General features: G+C 50.5%; 1 protein-coding gene across 4 annotated transcripts in view; it reads left to right on the forward strand.

Moving 5' to 3' along the window:
* The first annotated feature begins 482 nt into the window (after nt 1-482).
* KIAA0232 (KIAA0232 ortholog) overlaps nt 483-19,807 on the forward strand; it is an 82,587-nt gene continuing 63,262 nt past the window's right edge. For 3 of the 4 annotated variants that reach the window (XM_027545095.1, XM_027545097.1, XM_027545099.1), the window contains exon 1: nt 483-504. The gene's annotated coding sequence lies outside the window, so the exon portion shown is untranslated. The remainder of the gene's footprint in view (nt 505-19,807) is intronic. The other variant, XM_027545096.1, reaches the window with a different exon arrangement.

Here is a 19,807-nt window from a genome sequence, read left to right on the forward strand (position 1 = left end):
CCCGGGGGCGGGGGGAGGGTGTGCATCTCCGCTCCGACGCCCCGCACACCGGGGGTGGTGGTGGGGGGGCTCCCGCCTGCGACCCCAGCACCCACCCGCGGCTGCCTCGCTCCCACCAGGGAGAAGGCCCCTCAGCGCGCGCCCGCGCGCGCCCCCAGAGGCGCCCCTGAGTCGGCCGGAGGGGCGGGGCCGGGGCGGGGCGGCAGCGCTGATGTAATCCCGGCGCCTGGGCGGAAGGATATGGAGCACGGCCGGCTGGCGGGGCGCTGAGGCCGGTTGCCGGGTAACGGAGCGGAGCGGCCGCGGTGCACCGCCCCCCCCCCGCCCCCCCCGCCCTCCGCCGAGTGGCGCCGCCGCCGCTGCTGCCGCCGCCGCCGCCGCCGCCGCCGCTTTACGTCAGGCGCCCGCCCCGGCCCGCCCGGCGCTCGGCAGCCGCTCGGAGCCCGCGGAGCGAGGAGGCGCCCCCGCCGCGGCCGCCGCGCCGCCCGGCCGCTCGCTCGGCAGGTACCGCGGGCTGGGCCGGGGCCGGGCCGGGGTTGGGCCGGGGCGGGCGGGGCCAGGCCCCCGGCGTGCGGTGCGCTCCGGGCGCGGGGACCCCGGCGCCTGGGGGGCGCGGGCGGCGGCGGCGGCGGCGCGCGGGCCGGACGATGAGTGCGCACAATGGGCCGCGCTGGGAGCGGCTCTCCGGGGAGGCGAGGCGGGGCGCGCGGGGCCCGGCGGGCCGGGCCGGGCCGGCGGGGTGGGCACTCGCGGCGGCGCTGCCCCCTCCCGTCCTGCATTGTCTTTTAGGGGCTCTCCCCCGACCCCGGGAAGGGAAGCGGCCGGCGGGGGCGGGCGGGCGCGCGGGCCTGTGGCTCTTTGCGCGTGCGGGGCGGGCCCTGCGGCGCCAGGTCCGGCGAAGGTTATACGGCCGCGCGCGCGCGCTCCGGAGGGCCGGAGCCGGCCTCCTGCGCTGGCCTCCAGCGCGAGCGTACCCCCCGGCGCCACCGAGGAGCGGGCTGGTCGCCGGGGAGAGATGCCTGCGCCCCGGGACCCCCCGGCGCCCCGAGCAGCGGGGTGGTCACCGGAGAGAGAGATGCCTGCGCCCCGGGACGGAGCGGGGCGGCGCGCGCTTGTACTCGGGCCTGCCCCGGCTCCTGGAGCAGACCACCGAAATCGTGGCAGAACCCGGGTTTTCGATTTCTCTCCTTCGCCACCTTTCAGTTTGTGTCCTCTAGAGGCAAGCTCAGGAGAGCCAACCCCCTTAGCCAAAAAAAAAAAAAAAAACTGTAGGAGATTTAGCGGGTTGGGGGGACAGAACTAAATATGGTTTCTGCTAATCACTTGCGGGTGGATGCTTGGATGTCTAGCCCGTGCGTGTGTGCTGTGATCAGTCGTGTTCTGACTCTTTGCGACTCCCCATGGACTGTATGTAGCCCGCCAGGCTCCTCTGTCCATGGGGATTCTGCAGGCGAGAATACTTGGATGGCGTTGACATGCCCTCCTCCAGGGGATCTTCCCGACCCAGGGATCGAAACCGGGTATCCCGCATTGCAGGGCGATTCTTTAGGGACTGAGCCACCAGGGAAGCCCCCTGGATGCCTAGGATAGTTGGATATCGGATACTTGGTCCAGGTACCTAAGAGTGAGTCTGGGTCTTTGCTTGTTTAAAACAAAAAAAGTGGTAGGAGATCGGTGAAGAGTTGGGGGCAAGCAGTTTTGATAATAGGTGATGTCCGGGGTAAAACTAACTATACAGTCAAATCCTAGAGCTAGCTAGGTGCCAGAGCACCTTGACCATTTCATAAGACTTTGAATCCGATGTGGGGAGTTCTCCCACTTTGCAGCCTGAAGGTCAAATATTCTTCCATCGGTTATTGTGGGTTGATCCATTCATAAGTGCCTTTTAGGCTCTTGATGACATTTCTTTGTGACAGAAATGATTCCTGAAATTGTGTCTTTACATGCCTGTATGTGTGCGTAGGTATACCCTATTGGGGCTTCCCTGGTGGCTCAGTGGTAAAGAATCTGCCTGCAATGCAGGAGACCTGGTTCGATCCGTGGGTCCGAAAGGTCCCCTGGAGAAGGTAATGGCTACTCACTCCAGTATTCTTTCCTGGAGAATCCCATGGACAAGAGGAGCATGGTGGGCTGCAGTCCTTGGGGTCCGAAAGAATTGGACCTGACTGAACGACTAACATTTATACTTACATGCAAGCTTCTTGCAATGAATGCTTATTGTGTTCTATAGTCAGTTACTGTACTTGCTAAATAATTTTTAGTAATTCAAAAAATATTTACTGTTTCAGTTTGGGCACATGTATAACAGTTTTTACGTAAGCCTGTGTCATCTAGTTTGGCCACTGAAACATTGAAGGAAGTAGAGAGTATTACTCTTAAATATTTAATATTGCAAAAGATAGAAGTAGAGGTACAGATGCATTGTTTTTCAGGAAAAGTACAGGTCTTTACCATGAGGCTAGCACAAGGCAAATCTGTAACTATTTTAAGGGTAATTAGCTTATTTGTTACACAAGTTGCAACCATTTAAGAAAAGTAAATGGAATTTTAGCAACTCTTAAAGATGTCATAGATCACTCTGTGCTTTATTTTGCAGTAGCGTTTTCGAAAGCAGTAAGATTGTTTTTATTTTGCTTTGTGTGGAGCAGTGGGGAGCCTAGGTTCTCCCTGTTGTAGCAGCATTTGACTTGGAGCAGTTAATGGCCCTCTGAGCCAATTTTCTCATCTGTAAAATGGGGAGAGTAATGATACCTGTCTCACAGGATGGTTGGAATGATCAGGTGAGGGGAGATGTGAAGTCGTTCTGTCAAGATTCAGTCCCGTTTAAAATATTAGTTGGTGCTAATGTGTCAGGGCTTCCGATTCCTCTTCTGGCTTACAGCTTTCTTAGGCTCCTCCCTGACCCTTCCTACCTGCACTTTGCCCGGCTGTCAGGCCATGTCTCCTAAACACAGATTGGATCTTGTCAGTCTCTGGCTCAGAAAGCTTCTAAGCCTGCCTGTTGTGTGGAGACCGGAATCCAGACCCGGCAGCACCGCGTTTCAGGCCCCCGAAGTCTGGCCCCAGCTGCTCTGAACCTCACCTGTCCTCTTGGTTCCCTTCTCACACTGCCCCGCGAGAGGGCTCTCGGTTCTCGCATCAGCCTAGCCGCTTCATCCCTCTTGTAATCTTTTTCTCCGGTTGGAATGCCCTGTCTCACTTCCACCCACTCCACTTTTTTAAAAGTCCACATCTGATTTTAGGTCCTCTCTGGAGCCCTTTGGAAACCCTATCAAAGTGAATTATTCATTTCTGCAGTCACAGTCCTCTATTTTTACTTTCATTATTGCCTGTGTCACGTGTTGTGCTTGTTCAACTCTGGCTGTGGTGACCGTGTCATTGTTTTATCCCCTACATGAAAATGTCTAAATGTTTGCTGAATAAAGCCAAAGTCTGTAATCCACCTTATGAAGAATATTATTATTATAAAGTATTTTAATAACAAACATCAGTACCAACCACGGCACTGGGAATCTGGGAATGAGGTTTTAGGATGTTGAAGATACTGAGCATATTGCTTTTCAATTATTTTTGATCTCTCATAAAACACCAAGTGGTATTTTTATACAAAAATAACAGCCACTTTTGCCCTGTGTGTTGAAACTTTGAGGGTTCACAAAGCCAGCACTGCCGACTGAAGCCAGTCTCTTGGGAGAGGGGATCGGAGCACACGTTTTAAGACATTCCTTACCTTTGAAATAAAATTGCATTCCCAGCAGATTACCAGCTTTTTGTTTAAAACATTTTTGGTGGGTTTATTTTTTGGAGATTTTTATATTCATAAAAAGTAAACTGCTTTTGAGTGTGCTTGTTTAGAGTCCGTCAGGTCCGGATTTGGAAGACTCAGGTTTGTGTCGGCTCATCCCTCACCCCTGGGTCACTGTAGGCAAGTTAGCTGAATCTCTCTTGAACTTCTGTTTCTTTATTTCGTGAGAAGTCTGTGCTATTCTTGCTTTGCAGTGTCACTTAGGGTGGCTGTTCTTTGTGTACCGTGTGGCCTCGTTCAGATAAAAGGTAAGAGGATGGCATAATTCACAGAACGTTCGTCCTCCTCGTCCCCCAGCCTGCAAACTTTCTTGAGTCTTCTTTTTCTTGACGAGATTTTTACCAAGTCTGCCTCCGTGTGCCTTTTCCATCAACCTTTTTTTTTTTCCTTCCCCCAGTAGTTCCTCTGTCCCTGCTGTCCCTGGCTCTTGTCTGTCCTTGTGGAGGTTGTTCCTGTAGGTAGGCCTGCTGACCGGCCTCCCTTTCTTGAGTCCTCCTGTGTTCTGTTACCAGAATTATTCAATATGTAAAATCAGGTCATATCATACCTGCCTCCCCCAACCCCGCCCCAGGCATATAGCAGAGGTTCTTAACATTTCCCTCCATTCCATCACACCTGAGGGTTATGACCTAGTTCTGTTGGTAGGCTTACTCCCACAAAGATTTTCACCTTGGAGGCATCACCACCTGGCCAGCTGAGAATTAGTGTTAAAGGGTTAGGAAATCATTGAGACCTGTGCCATCTGGCACCATTGTAACTTTCAGCTTCATCTCTCACCACCTGGTATTTCGACACTTAGACCTCTGGCCACTTCCATGATTATTTGTCCGACTTCTTTACTCTGGAATGGCTTTTCTGCCTTTTTTTTTCTTCTTAGCAGAATCCTTGATACCGAAGGCTTGACTTCAGTGCCGCTGCGTCTATGAAAGAAGCTTCCTCTGACTTTCAGAATCAGCTCCTCACTGTCTGCTCACACGGTGCTTGAGGCTGCCCCACTCAGCTGTTTTTTCTTTCCGACTTTTTAGTTTATTCGTTCCATGGATTATAAACTCCTTAAGGAAAGAGAGGAAGTTCTTGGCCGTGGCTGACTCTCCCTCTACTGTGTCACGCCGTCTCTCACACAGTTCTTGCTGGTTAAAATGCTGGGTTGAGTGCACGCGAGCAGGCTCTGTCCCCTGAACTAGGCAGAAGGGGCGTGGGGTTGGGATGGCTGCACGTGCGAGCCTCATGGATCCACGTGACACTCGGAGCAGGGCCCAGCGCGTGGTCAGTGCTCAGGGAGTGGCAGCCTTCACCTGGTAATTGCAGCAGGTATAGTGGTTGGGTAGGTGTGTCGATTGAGTGTATACGTTGGTTACTGTAACAGTGTTCCCAGATTTAGTTCTGGCTCCTGGGTAAAGGAAAAATAATCATCCGGTCTCCCCACCTTCACTCTTCCATTGGTTTTGGGAAGAAGCGAAACAGTGAGTGTTGGGTTGGAGGGCGCTTTTACAGAAGCAGATGCATGGTGGTGGTCCGGAGTCGCTCTGAAGACCGAGTACATCTTTCTGTCGGTGAGCTTAAGAGAGTGGAAGAGGGATTGCCGTGTTTTCTCCTCTGTTGTTCTTTGGTGTTTTTGTTGTAATCTGGCAGTAGAATCTTACACCTATGTTTCTGTTTTCCTCTGCGGCTGCGCGGGGTCTGGTTGCAGCGCGTGGGGCCACTCCGGTCGCAGTGCCCAGGTGTCTCCCCAATGGGGCTCCTGCTGCGGAGCGTGGGCTCGAGGACTGCGGCTTTGGCCTGTGTGGTGCCCAGGTGCATGTGGACTCTTCGCAGACCAAGGGTTGAACCCACGGCCCCTGCACCACGGGCAGCTTTTTAACCACTGAACCAGAGGGCCGTCCTCCTTCTGCAGTATCTGTCATCACTTGAAATGGTGTTGCTGCCATCACCTCCGAAGCGCCTTCCTGTCCCTGGGGCTTCTCCGTAGTTCTCTGTCGCTTCCTGTGTCTGCTCAGCAGTCTTGCTCCCAGGCTGGAGAGGGAGAAGCTTGGTGCTGAAAGCCAGCTGTAATTCTGAAACTTTTAATTAAACATTTAGTTACTGTTTTTAAGATTATACGCATTACTGCTTGACAGGTTGTATCCAGCGTGGTGTCTTTGATTCTAACGTAATATGAAATTCCCTAAACTTGCAGCAGCATAAGAGTGTGTGTCGATTGCTACTTTACTTACGTTGACCTTACTTATGATTATGAACTTAAAAAAAAAGAATCATTGGAAATCTATATATTCCTAATCAGTCTCTCTTAAAACCCGCCCCAGAGAGTTGAGGGCGACAGGCCTATCCCAGGGGAGGAGCCTAGCGTGAGTTAGAACTAAAAGCAGTGGGACAGTTTAGAAGGTAAATGATCGAAAAACCGTCTACATGCGTGTGGCTTTGTGTCCGTGCTCTTCGTTAAGGGAGTGGTGGGAGAATGTGCGTTCTGTGAGCGCGGGCTGTGTGTGTGTGCGTGTGTATCTGCATGTGGTTATGTGACAGGAAGCAAGGCCGGGCGCTGTGTGTGTGTGTGTGTGTGTGTGGTCTCTAGTACTGGCACAGGCAGTGGTCACTCAGCCCAGTGCACCCCCTGAGCCAGTCACGTGTGGAGGCGGCGGCGGGCCTCGGCACGTCTTCAGATTTCTTTTTCGGTGATAAGCGTTGCTAACCTCAGTAACGGGGTGAGGTAGAGAGCAGACAGGGATTTGTTTTCCCTTCCAGCCAGGGGTCTGTTTCTAGCCCAGTTACATTTCCCAAAGTACCTGTGGTGTCTTAATCCCAGGACGCAGGACTGTTTCACAACTGTTTGCCCAAGTTTGGGCATCTAGTCAGACTTTTATTTATCTATTTTTCCTTCGGTTACTAGCCTTTTCTTAGGTGTCTGATAACCTTTTGCTCCTCGTTAGCATCTTCCTTGAAGATTTTCACGGTGAGAAAGTTGAAAACAATACTTCATTGAAGTATAGTCTACTTACAAAACTGGATTAGGTTTGGTCTCACGACATACTGATTCAGTTATTTTTACACATCGACAGAATGTCACCAGGAGAAAGCGGAAATTGAATAGACGCGTTTGTGGCCCTTTATTTGGCGATGGTGGTGGTGGTGACTTGCCACTACTTCCTTTGATTACCACCCGAGATAATGATTACTGATCATATTGTTAATTTTTTGTTAGTATTATCAAAGCTGTTTCTTATTTTTGTAAAATATAAAACTTAATTTATTAAAACTGTATTTTGTATGGTTTACCAAAACACTGTTTTGAATACCCGTGTGTGCTCAGTCACTAAGTCGAGTCCGACTCTGCAACCCCATGGACTGTAGCCCTCCAGGCTCCCCTGTCCATGGGATTCTCCAGGCAAGAGGACTGGAATGGATTGCCATGCCCTCCTCCAGATCTTCCCGACCCAGGAATTGAACCTACAGTCTCCTGCTTATCCTGCCTTGCAGGTGGATTCTTTACTCACTGAGCCACCTGGGAAGCCCCTGTTTTGAATACAGGCAACTCTTTTAAAACCTGTTTATTTACTTATTTTTTTAAGCCAATTTTTTTTTTTTTTTTTTTAAGTACATGTTGCAAGGCGATCCAACCAGTCCATTCTAAAGGAGATCAGCCCTGGGTGTTCTTTGGAAGGAATGATGCTAAAGCTGAAACTCTAGTACTTTGGCCACTTCATGGGAAGAGTTGACTCATTGGAAAAGACTCTGATGCTGGGAGGGATTGGTGGCAGGAGGAAAAGGGGACGATGGAGGATGAGATGGCTGGATGGCATCACCAACTCGATGGACATGAGTTTGGGTGAACTCTGGGAGTTGGTGATGAACAGGGAGGCCTGGCGTGCTGCTATTCACGGGGTCGCAAACAGTCAGACACGACTGAGCAACTGAACTGAACTGAAATCTAAAAAAGCAGTAAGTTTCAGTTGATTAGACAAGCCTCCTCTTTCACTCCCCGCCCATCCTGTACCCTTCTTAAAGAATGACTGACCAACTTCTTGGATGTCATAGAAGAAAGATTATGTCTGCACTTGTAACTTGTGGGGTCATAGTGGAGAGTGTGATGTGCAAACACTTTGTATCTGGAGTGCTTTCCGTGTCAGCATCTGTATCTTTACTGCTTGTGTAGATCCACTTCACTGTTTTCTTTGATGTGCCTGGTTTTCTGTGGTATGGATGTGCCAGAATTTAGTTGATGGAGCAGACTTCCAAGTTGTTATTGTAACACAATAACAACATTTTTGTACATAATGTTTTGGTGAACTTTCATGAGAAACCCCCTTACTCTAGGCAGCCTAAAAAAAGAAAAATGAACCAGCAAGTTTCTAATTTCTTTAAATTATCATTGATAATGATTATGATCATATTAATAATTGTCATAATCATAGTATTAATGATTGCAATCATTAATTGATCAATTAATGTGCTCGATTAAATGATATTAAACATTTTCTTGGTGGCTTTATTAGTTTTAATAATTTTAGGACATCAACCTGGGCATTTTCTTCTTTAAAGTAGTCATGAGGATTCAGTTCAGTTCATTCGCTCAGTTGTGTCTGACTCTTTGCAATCCCAGGGACTGCAGCACGCCAGGCTTCCCTGTCCATCACCAACTCCTGGAACTTGCTCACACTCATGTCCATCGAGTCGGTGATGCCATCCAACCATCTCATCCTCTGTCGTCCCCTTCTCCTCCCACCTTCAATCCTTCCCAGCATCAGGGTCTTTTCCAAGAGTCAGCTCTTCACATCAGGTGGCCAAGTATTGGACCTTCAGCTTCAGCATCAGTCCGTCCAATGAATATTCAGGACTGATCTCCTTTAGGATGGACTGGTTGGATCTCCTTGCAGTCCGAGGGACTCTTCAAAACCACAGTTCAAAAGCATCAATTCTTTGGTGCTCAGCTTTCTTTATAGTCCAGCTCTCACATCCATGCATGACTACTGGAAAAACCATAGTTTCAAGTAGATGGACTTTTGTCGGCAAAGTAATGTCTCTGCTTTTTAATATGCTGTCTAGGTTGGTCATAGCTTTTCTTCCAAGCAGCAAGCATCTTTTTATTTCATGGCTGTAGTCACCATCTGCAGTGATTTTGGAGCCCAAGAAAATAAAGTCTGTCACTGAGGATGACAGTCCTTAGGGTACTTACGGTCATTTGGGGCTTTATTTAATTTACAAGTGGTCAGAGTTGGTGGTGAAGGAGGAAGGCGAGGGATTCTTAGAAGCAGCTACAGAGGAGAGTGAGTTCACGCTTGTTAAAGCACTTCCTCCACATGAAGCCTCTTGTTGGGGACCTTAGGTGAACTGTCTGTTGTACTCCTCCTGACAGCTCTTGAGAGAGGTGGTGGCGTCTTCATTTTACAGATGAGGAAGCTGGAGCCCAGAGGTCTCAGGACACTTCCCTAAAGTTAACACAAGACACATGGCAGAGGAGGAGCTCCAGCGACTGTCTCTGTAACTTAAAAATGGATGTCCTGTCCACGGCCTGGCTCTTCTGGAGATTCATTCATTTCCACAGTACTTGGCTGTGCTCACAGTGTCCCAGGCGTAGATGCCGAGATGGTTAGACGTGTGGGAGACTTCCATGAGGGGCCGAGGGAGGGAGTGGGGTGCTGGGAGGAGCCCTCGGCTTCCCCCTGACGCCATCCTGCTCATGCAGGAAGGAGCGGTGGCAGAGGGCTGGGCAGTCTGGAGACAGCCTCGGCCAGGCTTTGGGCTCTGTTGGAAGACGAGGGCTGGCACCCCCTCTTGGTCAGCACTGCTGGGAGCAAGCAACCCGAGGGACACGTGGCCTGATGTCTTGGCCCTGGAGACGCTGCATGTGCAGCGGCCGGAGGCTCTGGTCAGCTGGGCTGCCCATGGCAGGCGGTCTCAGGGGGCTGTCTGACCACCCGTGGCCCCCCACACCATCCTGTGCCAGTGGGTGGGGGTGGGGGAGAGTCAGCAGATGGACACACGAGCCATGTGAAGATGTAAGGCCAGAGGGCTGCTGTGTGTTTAGGGTGGACAGGGAACGGCTCCCTGGTGAGAAGACCCTCGAGCGGAAACCTGGGGGAAACGAGACAGATGGAGAGCCATCTGAGAGGCAGAGCAGCGCTTGGGAGGGCAGAGCAAGTAGAAGACCCCCATCCTGGGTCATCATGAAGGCAGGACCAGGAGGACTTGCTCATGGGTTGGATGATGTGCAATGTGAGAGGGACCGGAGGAGTCCAGGCTGATTCCAGAGCCTTTGGCTTGAGTAGCAGGAGCATGGACTTGCCCTTGATTGATGTTGGGAAGGCCATGGCAAGGATGCTGGTGGTGGTGGTGAGAATGTATGGGTTTTTATTTTTTTTATTTTTAAGAGACGTGAGTTGAGATACTGATTAGACACCTGTCTGGTAGCTTGATGGCTCTATAATTTTGGGATTCAAGAGAGAGGAGGAGGTGAGAGGAAGTGCGGAGTGATCTCTTTGTAGACATATTTACAGTCATGGGAGTAGAGGTCAGCTAGGCCTAGCTGTTTAGTAAGGTAGCCGCCTGAGCCACATGCAGCTTCAGAGTGCATGAAATGGGGCTAGATTGACTTGAGATGTTCTGTGTCAAATATGCACCAGATTTCAAAGACTTAGTATGGGGGGAAGAACGTAAAATAAGTCACTAATGACTTGTACCTTGGTTATATTTGGAGTGATATTTGGGGTCTCTCAAGTTATAAATATATTATCAAAATGAATTTCATCTGTTTTTCTTCTTTAATATGGCTGCTAGGAACTTTTAAATTACATTGGTGTGACTTGGGTTTTGCTGCTGGATTGTGCCAAAGGAGGAAGTGAGTGTAAATAGAGAAGTGCCAGTGAGGCCAGGGCAGAGGAGGGGTGGGGTGGGGGTGGGCATGGTTGTAGTCTCTGCAGCTTGAGGAAAAGAAAAGTGCCAGGGAGCAGGGCACCCCGAGCCCCTCTCCCAGACGGGCGTGATTCCAGGAGGGAGCAAGGCTTGGAGCTGGGCTGTCGAGTGGGCTCTCCCACTACCTTGTTTTGTTTTTGTGTTTTAAGTGCGTCTCATCAGAACAAGAAGGCACCTTTCCCACAAGAGCTATAACATAGCCTCTGCGGACGCAGCCCTCGGCAGCAGGGAGGAGCCCACATTCAGAGGACTGGACGCAGTTCACACAGGCAAGTGACTGTAACCCTCAAAGCCTTGCTCCCGAGGCTTCCCCTCATCTTGCAACCTTCCCCTGATGAAACGACCGTGAGAATTCGTTGCCTTCCTTTTCCCGTTCTCAGCCCCGGAGTGAACCTCGCTACCGTGTTACCGTCTGCTGCCTAAACCTCTGTTTGGTTTTCTGGTTTACAGGTAGCTCGGGTGGTTGGTACCTGCTCGGCGTGATTTCCACCCAGCCCCATTCCCCACCCCCAAGCCCACTTGTGGCCTGCCCAGGGCTCTGGGGCTGCAGGCGTGCCTGGGCCTTGGCTGGCAGCATGTGGCCCGGGGGTGCCTGGTGCCACTCGGGGCTGCTGTTTAGCGTGTCAGGAAGTGGACCAGGCGTCCCTGGTGGCTCGGGGTCAGCATCTGCCTGCAAGTGCAGGGGACCTGGGGTCAGTCCTTGCGTCAGGAAGATCCCCTGGAGAAGGGAGTGGCAACCCTCTCTAGTGTTCTTGCCTGGAGAATTCCATAGACAGAGGAGCCTGGCTTGTAGCATTGTACAGGAGGCAGTGACCAAAACCATCCGAAAGGAAAAAAAATGCAAGAAGGTAAAGTGGTGTTCTGAGGAGGAGTCAGACGCGACTGAGCAACTGAACTGAAGTGAGGAGGCTTTACAAATAATTGAGAAAAGAGAAGCAAAAAGCAAGGGAGAAGGGGAAAGATATAGCCAACTGAATGCAGAGTTCTAGAGAATAGCAAGGAGAGATAAGAAAGCCTTCTTAAGTGAACAGTGCAAAGAAATAGAGGAAAACAAGAGAACGGGAAAGAGTGCAGATCCCTTCAAGAAAATTGGAGGTATCAAGGAAACTTAATGCAAAGACGGGTATAATAAAGGACAGAAACAGTAAGGACCCAACAGAAAGAGGAGGTTACGAAGAGGCAGCAAGAATACATGAAGAGTTATGCAGAAAAGGTCTTAGTGACCCGGGTAGCACGACGGTGTGGACACGCAGCTAGAGCGGACATCCTGGACAGTGAAGTCAGTGGGCCTTAGGAGCATCGCGGCAAACACAGCTAGTGCAGGTGATGGAATTCCAGCTGAGCGATTTCAAGTCCTAAAAGATGATGCTGTGAAAGTGCTGCACTCAATATGCCAGCAAATTTGGAAAACTCAGCAGTGGCCACAGGACTGGAAAAGGTCAGTTTTCATCCCAGTCCCAAAGAAGGAAGGTGCCAAAGGATGTTCAAACTACCGCACAATTGCACTCATCTCACGTGTTAGTAAGGTTATGTTCAAAATCCTTCAAGCTAGGTTTCAACAGTTTGTGGACCAAGAGCTTCCATATGAACAGGCTGGGTTTAGAAAAGGCAGAAGAATCAGAGACCAAATTGCCAACATCCACTGGTTCATTGAGAAAGCAAGGGAATTCCAGGAAAACATCTGCTTCACTGACTGCGCTAAAGCCTTTGACTGTAGATCACGACAAACTGTGGAAAATTCTTAAAGATGGAATACTAGACCACCTTACCTGTCTACTGAGAAACCTGTATGCAGGATAAGAAGCAACAGTTAGAACCGGACATGGAAGAACGGACTGGTTCAAAATTGGGAGAGGAGTACGTCAAAGCTGCGTACTGGCACCCTGTTTATTTAACTTCTATGCAGAGGACATCATGCAGAATGCCAGGCTGGATGACTCACAAGCGAGAATCAAGATTGCTAGGAGAAAGGGCAACAACCTCAGATATGCAGATGACACCACTCTAATGGCAGCAAGTGAAGAGGAACTGAAGAGCCTGTTGATGCGGATGAAGGAAGAGAGTGAAAAAGCTGGCTTAAAACTCAGCGTTCAAAAGACGAAGATGATGGCATCTGGTCCTAAATTCATGGCAAATAGATGGGGAAAAAGGAGAAGCAGTGACAGATTTTATTTTCTTGAGCTCCAAAATCACTGTGCACGGTGACTTCAGCCATGAAATTAAAAGACACTTGCTCCTTGGAAGGAAAGTTATTGACAAACCGAGACAGCCGTATAGTCAAAGCTATGGTTTTACCAGTAGTCATGTGTGGATGTGAGAGTTGGACGGTAAAGAAGGCTGAGAGCCGAAAAATTGATGCTTTCAAACTGTGGTGCTAGAGAAGACTCTTGAAAGCCCCTTGGACTGCAAGGAGATCAAACCAATCAATCCAGAAGAAATCAACTCTGAATATTAATTAGAAGGACTGAGGTTTCAGCTCCAGTATTTTGGCCACCTGGTGCAAGGAGCCAGTTCATTGGAAAAGATCCTGATTTGGGGAAAGCTTGAGGGCAGGAGGAGAAGGGGGCAACAGAGGATGAGATGGTTGGGTGCCATCACTAACTCAGTTAACATGAGTTTGAGCAAGCTCCGGGAGATTGGTAAAAGACAGGGAGGCCCGGTGTGCTGCAGTCCATGGGGTCGCCAAGAGTCGGACACGACTTAGCAACTAAACCACAACCTATATCAGGTGAATGTTTGTGCTCTTAGATGTTATACGTTTTTTTCCCCTTCATTTCATTCTCTTGTTTCCAGAAAAACACACTTGCAAATCGAAGAACAGTGTTTCTAAGCTTTTTCACTGACCATGCGATAGACACTGTCACAGAACCGAAACGTGTCTGAAGTGGAACGTATCCGGGCCCTGCCTGTGCAGGCTGGTGGTAGCCTTGAAAGGGCTCAGGGAGCGCCCTGCTGTCTCTGTGGCTGCACTGGAGCAGGGCCCATCTCGCTTTCTCTCCGGCTCGGGCCTCAGGTCTCCCAGCTTCTCAAGATGCCTCCAGACCTGTGGGGACAGTGAACCGTATCCAGAAACCACGATTAAGAAAGATATGCTGGGGGTGGGGTGGGGTAAGAATCTGCCTACCCACACAGGGGACACAGGTTCGATCCCTGGTCCAGGAAGATCACACCTGCCTTGGAGCAGGTAAGCCTGTTCACCACCACTAGCTCAGCGTAGCCCTGGAGCCTGTGCTCTGCAACCAGAGAAGCTGCTGCAGTGAGAGAACTGGGCACCGCAGCTGGAGAGGAGCCCTCGCTTGGCTCAGCTTAGAGAAAGCCCAGGCGCGACAGTGAAGATCCAGCACAACCAGATGAGCAGATTAATAAAAGGAAGGATGTGCTAGATGTGAAGCAAAACGGCTTGTCTTTGACTTCAGAATCATATGCCAGCAAGGCTGCAAGTCAGATGAGGGGTGAACGGTATGGCAGAGAGGACACAGCTTTGGACCTGGGCCCACAGTGACCCCGATCCTGACCCGGGACCTTGAGTGCTCGCTTCAGTTTCGTAACCCATCAGACGAGGAGGTTTGGCTGAACTCAGTGCTTGTTGATGGCTGTGAAGGCAGGATCTGCACTACTTAGGGGCCCAAACGTTTGCTGAATGAATGAATGGGGAGAAGAATTCTTAGCCCAGGGGACTTACTGCATGAGGCAGTGGGTGGGGTGACGGGCAGGCCCCCCACCCCTCCCTTGCCTGTGCCCCTTCAGCCCCTCTCAGATTTAGTCCTGGGATCTACCACTTGATAGCTCACATGGTAAAGAATCCGCCTGCAATGCAGGCGACTCCGGTTCGATTCCTGGGTTGGGAAGATTCCCCTGGAGAAGGGCTAGGCTACCCACTCCAATATTCTTGGGCTTCCCTGGTGGCTCAGCTGGTAAAGAATCCGCCCGCAATGCAGGAGACCTGGGTTCGATCCCTGGGTTGGGAAGATCCCCTGGAGAAGGGAAAGGCTACCCACTCCAGTATTCTGGCCTGGAGAATCCCATGGACTGTGTAGTCCGTGGGGTTGCAAAGAGTCGGGCACAACTGAGCGACTCTTACTTTCACTTTCTACCACTTGGAGAAATGTTTGAACAACCCTGGGTTAGGTGACCCCTCTCTGAACGTGAAGATGGTGTGCTTCCAAGGCTTCCCCTGTCACTTCCCTGGACACCTTTTACCGGGATAGAAGTTGCAGGAGAATAAACGCAGTTGAAGTCACACGTAGGGTGGGCTGTGCCGCAGACATGTTGTTTCCTGGCGCAGCTGAAATAGGGTCCCACTGCCCCTGCGGCTGCGAACCACAGATGTTCATGCTCGGTCCTGGAGTCAGCAGTCCCCTGTTGTCGGCAGGATTGGCTCCTGGAGACTCTGCAGGACGACCCTCTTCATGCCCCTCTCCTAACCTCTGGGACTGCATTTCTCGGTCTGCAGGCACACCAGTCTGGTCTCTGCCTCTATCTTCGTGTGACGCCCTTGAGTGTGTCTGCCCAGATTTCCTCTTCCTTCTGAGGGCATCAGTAGCTGACACAGGGTCTAAACAGGTAGATCGAATAATGAATAGTGGTTGGTGGGAAAATGAGGAGGAGTTACTAACGGAAAGTGATTACGTTGCCTAGAACTTTGGTTAGCGCACTCGAGGTCTTAAACATAAAACAGCGTTTCCATAGAGCGGAATCGTGGATTCTGCCTCTTCTGCAGAGCGAACGATGTGCAAGCACGATCGTTCCGTGCATGTGCTGAAGTCACGCTCTCTGAGCTTTTAAACCACTGGGCAGCACGCCACCACTGCCTTCCCGGTGAAGCCGCCTGTGCCCCCCACGGTGTCCTGCACGAAGTAGACTCACCCCAAGTGACGGCTGTTTCTGATGTTTCAGCTGAGGGACCTGTGACTCCGATGGGGCCTTCGATTCCTTTGTGAGTCCTTTGGTGGGCGGGTGCTCTGGAAAGCAGGAGCAGACAGTTCAGCATGCAGAGTGGGGATTCGGACCTGCCCGAGGGGGCCGCACCTGCACACGGGAGGGAGCCGTTGGGCTGCCGGGCAGGCCCCAGCCCAGCCTTGCTCCCCTCCCGCCACGGGGAGCCATGTATGCACTCCAGTCAGTCACCGCTTGTGGGGCAGTCCTGGGGAGGGGCACAGTGCGGCCAGTGGGGTGGCGTTTTTCTTAGAATGTTTTTTGAGTGACTTGGTTTACTGGTTGACCTTCTGGAGAAATACAGGATAGGGCTGTTCCCCTTTGTCTCTGACTCCACTCAACTCTGCCCCCCCACCGTCTGTGTGACATGTACATATGTGTGTAGGGGGGTGACACCCCCTGTGTATGTAATGTGTACATATGTGTGTGCAAGGGTGATACTCCCACTGTATATGTAACATGTACACGTGAGAGGGGCTACACCCCCACATGTATGTAACATGTACATGTGTGGGGGTGACACCCCCACTGTGTATGTAATATGTACGTGTGGGGAGGGACACCCCACCATGTATGCAACATGTACGTGTGTGGGAGTGACTCCCCTCACTGTGTGTGTCACATGTACATGTATGTGTGGGGAGACAACCCCCATGTGTGTAACATGTGCGTGTGTGGGGGTGACACCCCCACTGTGTATGTAATATGTATGTGTGGGGAGGGACACCCCACCATGTATGCAACATGTACGTGTGTGGGAGTGACTCCCCTCACTGTGTGTGTAACATGTACATGTGTGTGTGGGGAGACAACCCCCATGTGTGTAACATGTACGTGTGTGGGAGTGACTCCCCTCACCGTGTGTGTAATAGGTACATGTGGGGGGGGGGAGACAACCCCCATGTATGTAACATGTATGTGTGTGGGAGTGATTCCCCTCACTGTGTATGTAACATGTACATGTGTGTGTGAGGAGACAACCCGCATGTGTGTAACATGTACGTGTGTGGGAGTGACTCCCCTCACCGTGTGTGTAATGTGCATGTGTGAGGGGGGGTTGGGTGGTGAACAGAGTGATGGTTCACATTAAGCTTTTCTTTCCCAGATTAAACACACTGGCTTCCTGAAACTTACATTATTTCACGTGTTATCTATGCTGACCCACTGTTTTCTTGGTGTGGTCTAGACTTCCTTGATTTTCTGCGTGTTTTCAGATATTTATCAGTCGCATGGAGATCCTTGGAGCAACAGCTTCTCAAAAATTTGAAACCCTGTATGCTTCTGCTGCTGCTAAGTCGCTTCAGTCATGTCCGACTCTGTTCGACCCCAGAGACGGCAGCCCACCAGACTCCCCCGTGCCTGGGATTCTCCCGGCAAGAACACTGGAGTGGGTTGCCATTTCCTTCTCCAATACATGAAAGTGAAAAGTGAAAGTGAAGTCGCTCAGTCGTGTCTGACTCTTAGCGACCCCATGGACTGCAGCCTACCAGGCTCCTCGGTCCATGGGATTTTCCAGGCCAGAGTACTGGAGTGGGTGCCATTGCCTTCTCCAGAAACCCTGCATAATGTGGATTAAACTCTCATCTCATTTAGTCTGGCCTCTGTCTTTCCCCTGCTGGTTCGACCGCTTTGACGATCATTGGGTCTCTTATAGAACCTGTGGTCCACTTGTGCTGTGCTCATGCGGGACGCGATCCCTGGAAAGCCAGACTTGGATGCAGACCAGTGCCTGAGGTCACCCCCTTTGGGGCCAGAGGACCCTCTTGGGTGGTTGTGAGTCCTTACAGGATGGTCTGCATCGGTGAGGAGCTTGACTGACTCTGGCGTCAGCTCAGCCTGCTTTCAAATCCCAGCTCTTCCTCTTTTCTTTCTGGGGAAATTCATTTTCTCAGTTTCAGTTTCTTCATCTGTAAAAAGGGGACGCTTAGGTGGTAAGGCTTAAGTAAGCATAAGCTGCTTCTGCTGTTGCTAGAAGCAAACCACAGCTTCTGCTATAAGGAAGAAAGGATCTTTGCTCACTCATTCTGGATACAGGTGACTGAGCTGTATCTATGATCTTAGATGTCAAGTAGCAGGAAATGTGCTTAACCAATAAAGAATGTTTGTGGAAAACCTAGACAGACATCCTTCTTAGTGAGGAAGTGTGGAAACGTTTCCTGAATAATCACGTACATGACACAGGACGCCCCGCTGGGGCTGCTGCCCTTCCCCAAGCTCCGCAGCCCAGACCATGCGTCAGTGGGGGCGGGATGCGGGGAACAGAGCCGCCGGCCTGCGCAGATGACGGCCGTGGAGAGGACCTAGAAGCATCTGGAACCTGGTATCTGGGAATAAAGCTAACAGCCATGGTCCATGTAAAAAACTTAACGATTTGAACACATCCATGAAATCTTAAGGTTTTGACCTGTATTGGGGCTCTTTATATAAATCATTTCACTCTGTCTTTTGAGGGAAGGAGTTACTTGGTTTTGTTTTTACATTTAAAAAGAAAATTTTTTTTGGCTACACCTTGTGGCTTGTGGGATCTTAGTTCCCCAACCAAGGATCCAACCCACGGCCCCTGCATTGGAAGCGTGAGTCTTAACCTCTGGGCCACCAAGGAAATCCCAGAGAGTTTTAATTAGTATCAAATTCCAATCCAAAATGTATCACCTTTGTTGAGTACAGTATTTTAAATATATATTTTTAGGAACGTTGTACTGTTAGTCTGTCTTTAAAGTACTTATATTTGGGGGGTTTTGGAAAAGTATATCTGTTTCACTGATCTAAGAAGAATTACATAAGACAAGTAGGAACTTGGGCTCCAAGTATCATCGGGCCTCTCAGGGTGTTTCCCAGATTCAGGATGCCTCGAAGCACACTGAGTCAGTAGCATTTCTGAGGTTTTCCGCACATTTGTTGGGTCAGGTACTGTACTTCTAGCCCGCGTCTCCACCAGCCCCAGAGTGTACCCTCTGAGAATCATCCTTTTTCCTCCAGTGTGGATCCACTGGCCAGCCGGATTCACTCTTGGCTGTGGTTCAGCCCTTAACATCCTGTGTTAACATCAGGTGCCTGCCTTGATCCCCTGAAAAATAGCTTGGTGGTTGTGTGAAGTAGAAACAGACCCGAGACCGTCTCAGTGGCTGTGGGCACCCCTACGGTGTTCAGGTGCCTGCCTGCCTGCTGTGCTTGTCTTCTGCGCCAGTAGATAGTCACAGCGCAGAGGATTCGGGCATCAGCTGGTGGCCTCTATGTGTATGTCATCAAAGATAATAAATGAGGACCCAGGCATGCCTGGGGAAAAGGGAGACTCTGGAAGTTTCCGATACCACAAAGGGGTGCTGATCGATTTTACTAAATAGAATAGTACAATTTATGCAGATTATTTATAGAAAAGGAGAAGGATACACCTAATGATCTCATTCCTAAATTAATCTTCAGTTTTCTTTTTAAAAATTTTTTTAAATTGGAAACTTTTGAAAATTATTGTTTTGGCTTCGCTGAGTCCTTGTGGCTGCTTCCTCTGGGTGCAGAGAGCGGGGACTGCCCTGCAGTTGTGTTGCGGGGGCTTCTCATCGCGAGGGCTTCTCCTGTTGCAAAGCACAGGCCCTGGAGCACTCGGGCTTCAGTAGTTGTGGTGCACAGACTTAACTGTCCCGCAACATGTGGGAGCATCCCAGACCAGGGATCGAACCCTTGTCCCCTCCATTGGCAGGTGGATTCCTAACCACTGGACCACCAGGGAAGTCGCAGGTTAACTTTTCAGCCCTCTGGAAACTGAGGCTGTAAGGACCTTAGGTGATCTGTGTCTTGCTTACAATGTGGGCCTTAGAGAAAGTGTTAATTCTTTGTGGTTAGAAGATTATGTTTACCAAAGCACATTCTGAGGAACACAGAACCAGTCGGTCTTCAGCAAGCGTGGAGATGCAGCTTTGTCTCCTTCCTGGAGGCGCCACAGGCCTATTACTCCCATAGTAAAAGTTTCAAGGTGTCCTAAAATTAAAAAAGAAAACACTGCTTTTATTTCAGCCCTGGTATTTTCCTAACTCATGCAGAAAGGAAGTAGTTCTATAACAGAAGTGATACATTTTTATGCCACCTAGCAGGCTCTCTCTTAAACCTTGACACTGTTCATTTAAATAGCTTCCTAGGGGCTATACTATGGTGTCTCAAGAGTCGCAT

This window comes from Bos indicus x Bos taurus, chromosome 6 (assembly GCF_003369695.1).
Source record: "Bos indicus x Bos taurus breed Angus x Brahman F1 hybrid chromosome 6, Bos_hybrid_MaternalHap_v2.0, whole genome shotgun sequence".
NCBI classification, from domain to species: Eukaryota; Metazoa; Chordata; class Mammalia; order Artiodactyla; family Bovidae; genus Bos; species Bos indicus x Bos taurus.